Raw genomic sequence first — 8,837 nt, 5'->3', positions numbered from 1 at the left:
GAAGGCGCCAAGCGGCAAGGACCAGAGCAAAAGCCAGCTTCTCGAGCCCAGTGTAGCGAGATTCAACATCTTTTAAAATGTGACTAAGGAAATACACAGGCTCTTCTCCGCTCGACCTCACTAAAGCTGAGCCGATGGCATGTTCGGTTGAAGACAAGTACATATGAAGTGGCTTACCCGCAGTCAGCTTGGCTAATACCGGGAGAGAGTTCAAATATGCCTTCAAATCTTCGAACGCCCGGTCGCATTCTTCGTCCCAGTGAAATTTTGTAGCTTTGCGTAAGATCTTGAAAAAAGGAAGGCTCCGGTCGGCGGTTTTGGAGATGAACCTAGACAAAGCGGTTATCCGACCGGTCAAACGCTGCACTTCCCTTGTATTTCTTGGAGACGGCATATCTTGTAGAGCTTTCACCTTGCTGGGATTTGCTTCGATTCCCCGCTCGATCACTATGTACCCTAAGAATAGCCCTCCTTTTGCTCCGAACAGGCACTTTTGGGGATTTAGCTTGACTCCATATTTGAGCAGCGTTCGGAAGGTTTCCTCCATGTCTTTGAAGAGATCGGCCGCTCGGACGGACTTAATGAGAATGTCGTCCACATAAACTTCTAGATTCCGTCCGATCTGCTCTCTGAACACTTTATTCATCAAGCGCTGATATGTGGCCCCCGCATTCTTCAATCCGAACGGCATTACATTATAGCAATAAGTGCCGTCGGCCGTCACGAAGCTGACTTTTTCTTGATCTTCACGGGCGAGCGGCACTTGGTGATAGCCTTGGTAGGCGTCGAGCATACAGATTAATTCGCAGCCGGCCGTAGAGTCCACCAGCTGATCTATCCGGGGCAGAGGATAAAAATCTTTCGGGCAAGCCTTGTTGAGATCCCTGAAATCTATACATACTCTCCATTTGTTGCCAGGCTTGGAGACCAATACTACGTTCGCCAACCAGCTCGGGAACTGCACCTCGCGTATATGGCCGGCCTCCAGAAGTTTTTCCACCTCCGCTCGGATGATGGAATTCTGCTTTGCTGTACTGGCCGTGCGTCCGGTAGGACATGTAGCTCATGCTGCGCTATGCTCGGCAAAATTCCGGGCAGCTCATGTGTCGACCAAACGAAGACATCATGATTTCTTCGGAGGCATTGGATCAGTTCTTCTTTCTGTTTCTCCTCCAGATCGGACGCTATAAAGGTCGTGGCCTCCGATCGGGTTGGGTGAATCTGCACTTCCTCTTTTTCTTCATAAATTAAAGAGGGTGGCTTTTCGGTAATGGCGTTTACCTCAATCCGGGGCGCCTTCCGAGCGGAATTGGCCTCTGCTCGGACCATCTCGATGTAGCATCGCCGAGCTGCTAGTTGATCTCCCCGTACTTCTCCCACTTTGTCCTCCACGGGGAACTTGATCTTCTGGTGGAAGGTTGAGACGACCGCTCGGAATTCGCTGAGAGCCGGTCGTCCCAAAATAACGTTGTAGGACGAGGGAGAATCGACCACCACGAAGTTTGTTGTCCTTGTCCTCCTGAGCGGCTCTTCTCCCAGCGAGGAAGCCAGCCGGATCTGTCCGACCGGCTGAACTTCGTTACCCGTAAACCCGTAGAGCGGAGTTGTCATGGGCAACAGCTCGGCTCGATCAATTTGCAACTGATCGAACGCCTTCTTGAATATGATGTTGACTGAGCTCCCTGTGTCAACAAATACGCAGTGAATAGTATAATTTGCTATTACCGCTTTGATGAGCAGAGAATCGTCGTGGGGTACTTCAACTCCTTCCAAGTCCCCGGGCCCGAAACTAATTTCGGATCCTTCTGCTCGTTCTCGGCTACAGCCGACCGCATGAATCTGGAGTTGCCGGACGCTCGCCTTTCTAGCTCGGTTGGAGTCTCCTCCGGTCGGCCCGCCAGCAATAACGTTGATCTCGCCTCGGGAAGTATTGCTTCTATTTTCCTCTTCCCGAGCGGACGGTCTAGACCGCTCTCTGGACGCTCGGCGATTCTCCTGCCTTGGAGAACGATGCCGATCGGGAGTTTGTTGCTGTGGCCTACCAGCTCGCGTCCGATCGGCTTCATGAGTTCTCTGTCGCCTGTCGACTGAGGGAGACCGTCGTCCGGCATTCCGGGGCACAGGATGAGCCACGAAGGGAAGACTTCGACAATCCCTTGTGTTGTGCGTATCCGTCCGGTGGAAGGAGCAGAACATCGGGGTCCATCTCTTCTTTGGCTTGGGCCGGGCGGCAGCTACCTCTTGCACATGGGACCTGGCGTGGGGGGATCGGATTGCTTCGACCCTTGGTCCTCTAGGCGGCTGATGAGTGGCGTGCTGTTTCCGCTCGGCCGGAGGAGCCCGCTCGGCTGGTGTTTCCTTTTTCCTTGTCACTTGCGCTTCTTACACGTTGATGTATTCGTTAGCCCGGTGCAGCATGTGATCGTAATCTCGGGGCGGCTTTCGGATGAGTGATCGGAAAAAATTCCCATCTACTAGGCCTTGTGTGAAGGCATTCATCATGGTTTCCGAAGTGGCCGTTGGAATATCCATCGCCACTTTGTTGAATCGCTGGATGTAAGCTCGGAGCGATTCACGGGCTTCTTGCTTAATGGCGAACAGGCTCACGCTCGTTTTCTGGTAGCGTCGGCTGCTTGCAAAATGGTGGAGGAAGGCCATTCAGAGGTCCTTGAAGCTGGTGATGGATCCGTCCGACAACCTCCGAAACCACCGTTGAGCCGATCCCGAGAGAGTGGTAAGGAAAACTCGGCACTTTACTCCATCCGTGTATTGATGGAGAGTAGCTGTGTTATCGAACTTACCCAGATGATCATCCGGGTCGGTTGTCCCATTGTACTCGCCGATCGTCGGAGGCACGTAGTGCTTGGGCAGAGGGTCTTGTAGAATAGCCTCCGAAAATTGGCGATTGATCCGCTCGGGAGATGAGTCCGCTCGGGGGGCTTTCCCTTTTCTGTTATCTCGTCTAGGCATCTCATCCGAAGAAGATCCCCTATCTCTATGAGCTGGTACGGCTTCAGGGGTGCGGAATAGGGCTCGATGAAATGCGACAGTGGCCGGCGGTGCTTCCGCTCGACCTCCAGACGCTGACATTGCTTGCTGCTCAGGCCGCTCGGCTATGGCTTTCTGTTTTTGCTCCACAAGCTTGGCGGCTCTTTTCTCGATCAGAGCGTCGAGTTCCTCGTTCGAAAGCGTCACCATGTGTTGTCGTCCAGCTTCATCTATTGTTTCCGCTCGGATACAGGAACGTTCCCACAGACGGCGCCAATTTGATCCTGTCCGAATGCCGAATCAACGGACGCTGGGCACGTGGCGCTTCCGGCTGCTGGCGTGGATCTTCGACTGGCGGCACCAAGCTCCGGCGAACCTGCACAGAAGTCGGGCCGGGAAGGGATTCCCGGCGGCGACCCTCCGACGCTCAAGTCAGGCGAAGCTCCAGAAAGAAACAGTGGCTTTAAAACTCGTAGATTGCGTACCTCCGGCGAAGAATAAGGGCCTTTATATAAGGCAGCGAAGAAGTGAGTGTACACATACCGGGGTGTACACGTGTCCATAGCCCATACTTCAGTAAGGACTTGTCAGTGAGCTTCCCTAACCCATACTGCTACAGTCTTAGCATGTCCTCGATGGGACAGCGGAATCCCCTGTCACAAGATTTGGAGCATGGCCCACACGTGAAACATACCTGTTGTCAGAAAAAGACGTCCCTTGTCCTTTTCCCCTTTGCTCCAAATCTGGCTTCCGGGCGGACAGCTCCCTCAACATCCGGCCGGACATATGCGATGGTTTACTTGGGGAGATCCTCCATCACGTGCTTTATGGGGACTATTAGCAGTGTTACCTTATGGCTTTGGCCGAGCGTGAGGTCCGCTCGGCCCACGACCTTTTCCACTGAGCGCCGGAACCCTGATTTCGACAGGGCGCCTTTAACCATCAGCCGTATATCGTCCGGTCGGCAAGCCGATCGGACCCATCCCTCTCCGGGCGTTCGATTCCATCGGCCGGCCGGACGTCCGGTCGGACCCTGCCCTCTCCGGCCGTCCGGTCGGACCCGACCCTCTCCGGATGGACGACTGCCACTGTGACTTCCATGTGGCGTTGACTTCACAGGGCGGGATCCCCTGCTCTTACTACCGGATCAGTAGTGATTGAATTTAATTTGATAGCTAAAATAGTGACTAATATATTATTTCAATCACTAAATAGCAACTAATAAAACATCGGTAGCTAAGCCACGTAACTTATGTGGCTAAGTCACATAATTTATGGGGCCATTTTTTATGAAGGAATCCAAAAATCAGGATTTAGCGACTAAAATTAATTTTGATCACTAATTTAGAGACTGAAATTAATTTTGGTCACTATTATAGCGATCATAATCTAATTCGGTTGCTATATGCTCGAATTTTTTCCCCAACCCCGAAACCCCTAACCCTTAATGGATTGGAGAAAGCGCCAGAGGAGAGGGGGAGATGAATAAAGTGTTTTGTTTTTTTCCACTTTTTTGAAAACACTCAAGAATATGCAACAGAAATAAAGAGAGAAAAACAAGTTAACACAGATAAAGATAGCATGTTTTGCTTTTGCTTGCTAACATTCTAGTGATTGCTAGTCGTACACATTGAGATTTTTCATTAGGCAATTCACTAAAAGCTCTGTGGTAATAAAACTTTGAATGAATGAACAATAAATAGAAACATCGACAAATTAGAGTAGTAGCTTGAGCATTATTGTCGAAGTAGCATTTCGACGTTGTAGAGTAGTTTTTGGAACAACACATGAGTATGAAAGTCATAGAGTCAGGTGTGTCTATAGCTATTTGTAAGATATAGTAAAATTAAATAATAAATATTATTGGACGAAAAATCTTATTGGATTTTTCCAGAATTTTTAGAAATTTTCTGGGAATTTTTCGGAGCTCGTACGGAGGGGTTTGAGGGGATCAATCGGCGGGTGCGGATAAAGCCTCTTTGGGCTACCCTATTTAAGTGAGAAAATGTTTTAATTATAAAATTCATTTTCTTTTATTTTTCCTTCTCTATCGCCGAAAACCCCCTCCCCCGATTCCCTTCCTCCTCGATTCTTCTCTCCCTCGCGCGAGTTCCCTTCTCCCGAGCCCTCTCTCGCGACTTCTTCTCGCTTGATCGCCGGTCGCCACGAGCTCATCGCCGGCAATAATCCCTCCTCCAGCGTGCCTAGGCCAAGTCTCCCTCCTCCCTCTCCTTCTCGAGGCGTGAGCTCTTCGTCCTCTTTCTTTCTTGCGGGCGATCGACGGTGATCCGACAAAGCTAGGGCACGACAGGGGGGAGTTGATTCGCATCTTTCTTGGTGGATCAAGCCCCTCTCAGCTTTTCTATTTGATCTATTCATTGGAGGGGGTTGCGAATCGTCTCCAGTTGAGGTGGATCGCGCGGATCGATTGAGGTAAGGCTTCGTCGGAAGATTCTGTGAATTCAAAGACCTTGCTTAATTGGGTTTGTTTGTGATGATCTTCCTTATCTGGATTAGAGGAAACAGAGGATCCGCGTGCTGTGGGCGTTTCCTATTGCCGGTCACTGCCCTCTCCACTTCTTGAAGTTGTGGAGGGTTGCTGCTCGGGTTCACCATTGGATAGATCACCAATGTCGGCAGAGGTCAGTAGCCCTTGTTCTTCACAGTGCATTTGGAGGGGAAGTTGCTACGAATCTGGATTTGGGCTCCAGCAGTGATTTCCTTCAGCAACAAATCATGATCTGGAGCATCTGGATTGAGGTAAGGTTCTATTTGTTAGGGTTTCAGCAAGTCTTTGCTGTACATGTTGAAATTTGGACCGACTCTTGGAAGAATTGCTTGTGGGTATTCTTTGTAGCTTCTTGGCAGTGAGCATCACACCTGTGGCTTCCAACAGTGGGTTGCTCGGATCGCAAGCTAACAGTGGAGTGCAATGGAATTGGGTATGTGTTTATAATTGATTTTAATGAATTCAATTGAGTCTTAGATGTGGATTGATTTGTACCATATTATATTGGAGATCTTGTGATGTGTGGTTGATGGAGTGTGATTTTAGATTTCTTGTGGTGGTTGGGTGGTTAATTTAGGTTATTGTGAAATAGGATGAATTCATTTGTGTGAATTGGAGGAGGAAATGATTATGCAGATTGAGGATTATTGGAGTTGTTGGATGATGTAATGAGTTTTGATTAGTAATAAATTTGTGAGGATTTAGGGATTAATTTGTGGAGTAAGGATGAATTTATCATCTAATTGGATCTTTAGGTGGAATTAAACAGGATTACCTAATCAAGGTAGGATTAGGTTTTGGGTTTGGTTAGTTGTTGATTATGTGATCAACTAAACAATAATATATATATGTTGATTTATACAGGATTTTGGATATGGGACGATCATCACGATGTGTGATTTATTTTATCACGATTGACAGATTTAAGGCGGGTATTTCTTCCTTGGCTCTATGTAGATTTTTATTGAGCTTAGTGCATGGTTTTCTTTGATGGATTAGGTTGTTTTACCTTATATCATGTTCGTATGTTGCTTTCCTGCTTGATACTGATCCTTGACCATTGTGATGATCTATTTAATTCTTATACAGTCTGCACTTTGGTTATCTTTACTCTGTGGCATTTTTACATGTAGAGTATGTATGGTAGGGGATACCTCGTTGGTAGCGTTCATATGATGATTGTCCATTTGTATGTCGTGTATACATTTGTCTGGTGAGATGATTGGGGGAGTTGTGTTGATTGTATATTTGTTGTATATACACGTGTCTGATGTGTTTACTGGAGGATACATGTTGATTGTATTTATGTACATGTGTCTTGTGGGATTATTGGAGATTTTTAGTTGATTGTACATGTGTAGTTGTGTACATATGTTTGGGGGGATATGTGGAGGTACCACGACGATTATATTCTTGTTGTGCAGTGTTTATGTGGTTTAGAGGTTGCATGGATGATGACGGTGTTTGTATCATGATTATATATATATATATCATGTTCATCATTCATTGCATCTGACGACTAGTCTCCCTTGTGGCTGAGAGGGTCGTCAGTCGTTTATAGCTATCCTCTCGACCACTGATGGAGAGTGGTAGGAGTGGAGCTAGTCTTGTCGCTCTCATTCAGCCGCTCAGTGTTCTGTCAGCCTCGACCACTTTGGAGTAGTGGGTCTTGAGGGTACAGTAGTCAGAGGGTTTGAGTTATGAGTGGTCAGGGACCCTTAGCTATGTAGTTATATAACTACTTAGCTGACCGTCTGCTTCGGCCGCCTATAACGGTGCATGTACTGGAGGCTAGTACGGTTTGTCACGGACCCAAGCCTCTCGGTCATACAGGGGTCGTGGTGTCTAGAGAGGTGGCGGGGGTGACCATGGAGCATGCATGCACATTTGCATTTGATGCACGGTGCATCTTTGGAGATATATTTGCATACATGCCTAGTAGATACTAGTTGCATGTGTTTGTGGTATGTTGCATTTGTTTGCGATATGATTGTTGCATATGGTTGTCATGCTGCATACATGTCATTTATTTTACATGTATTTGCAGTCGTATTTATATTGCACAGATGTCACGATTAGGTCTGTTGCAGATTTGGTGAGTTTACTGATCATTGTACCAGATGTCGATTCCAGATTGGGTATGTGTTTATCATCTTGACAGTTGTGGTATGTGTAGTTTTGTATGTCAGTTATGAGCATTATATCATGTGAGATAGACTGATATTGGTAGTTGTGTTTATTGGATATGGTAGTATGGTCATGTTCTTTATTTCCCTACTGAGGCTGTATACCTTTGATCTCTATGTTTATGTATAGACCATGCACTATCTTTTCTATTACCCGCTGAGTTACCTATACTCACCACTGCATGTATATCTTTATGTTTTCAGGTTGATGGTTGGAGTGTCGCTCGGAGTATCCTGTCTGCCGAGTCCTACGTCACATCCGAAGGTCGTTTCTGGTTTTGTATATGTTTTATTTGTATTTGTTGTATTTGGTGGGTTGTTGTATTTATTGTTGTGGTTGTTGTATAAAGCCTAGCCGGCTAGCAGTGTGTTGATTGTGTTGTATTGGGCTTTCCGTTTTCGTTTTTCCGCTGTGTTGGTTTTAGTACAGCCGTGTGGGCTGTTATTATAACTGCATGGTTGTGTATATAAATATTCCAGCCGCATGTGGCTGATGTATTTTGCATGTATGTGAGGTTCAGATTGTCACCGGTACAGGGGAGGTGCTGCCGAAATTTTTCAGGAGAGATTTCCCCGGGGCGTGACACTATTGATCAAACCCTTCTTTTATAGCCTCTTCCAAGCATTTGGACCAACTTCAGGTGCTTCCACCGAATCTTATTTGATCCACCTTTGTCACTAACTTATCCAACTCTAAGTGCTTGGATCCCTTTCGAGTGTCGGGACTGCCGATGTACCTACACCTTGTCGAACCTCTATCCAAGTTGTCTCTATCCATACCTATGTGCCCTAGATCCCTTCTTGGCACCTAGATTTTGACATGTGCCAACAAACCAGGATATGTTAACTCAGCTACTCGTGTGGCTGGATTTGGAACATTTCAGGCCCGTGGATCCTTTCTAGTCACCCGAATCTCCAGGCACCTAGATCAATTCTGGGTGTTTGGAATACCTTAACTCTAGCTTTGATTTTCTGTATCATAGAGTTTGTACAATAGACATCATATAAGTACAAAATTATTTAGACAGACTTGGAACTATCCTGTCCTGATTTTCAGATTTCGCTAAAATCCAAATCGATGCCCACTGTTCCCTCAAAGGGAACACGTCCTCACCTATTCCTATCAAGAGACTTTACCTATTGCCAAACATCCG

At 47.1% G+C, this 8,837-nt stretch overlaps 1 long non-coding RNA gene across 1 annotated transcript; it reads left to right on the top strand.

The window, feature by feature from the left end:
* The first annotated feature begins 5,333 nt into the window (after positions 1–5,333).
* On the top strand, positions 5,334–6,508 carry LOC122012104. Its single transcript, XR_006120126.1, has 4 exons — positions 5,334–5,421; positions 5,506–5,748; positions 5,846–5,930; positions 6,362–6,508. It is a non-coding gene; the product is annotated as an uncharacterized LOC122012104 (long non-coding RNA).
* Positions 6,509–8,837: the final 2,329 nt, after the last annotated feature.

Source organism: Zingiber officinale, chromosome 8A, assembly GCF_018446385.1.
Source record: "Zingiber officinale cultivar Zhangliang chromosome 8A, Zo_v1.1, whole genome shotgun sequence".
NCBI classification, from domain to species: Eukaryota; Viridiplantae; Streptophyta; class Magnoliopsida; order Zingiberales; family Zingiberaceae; genus Zingiber; species Zingiber officinale.
This window is presented reverse-complemented; position numbering and strand designations above follow the sequence as displayed.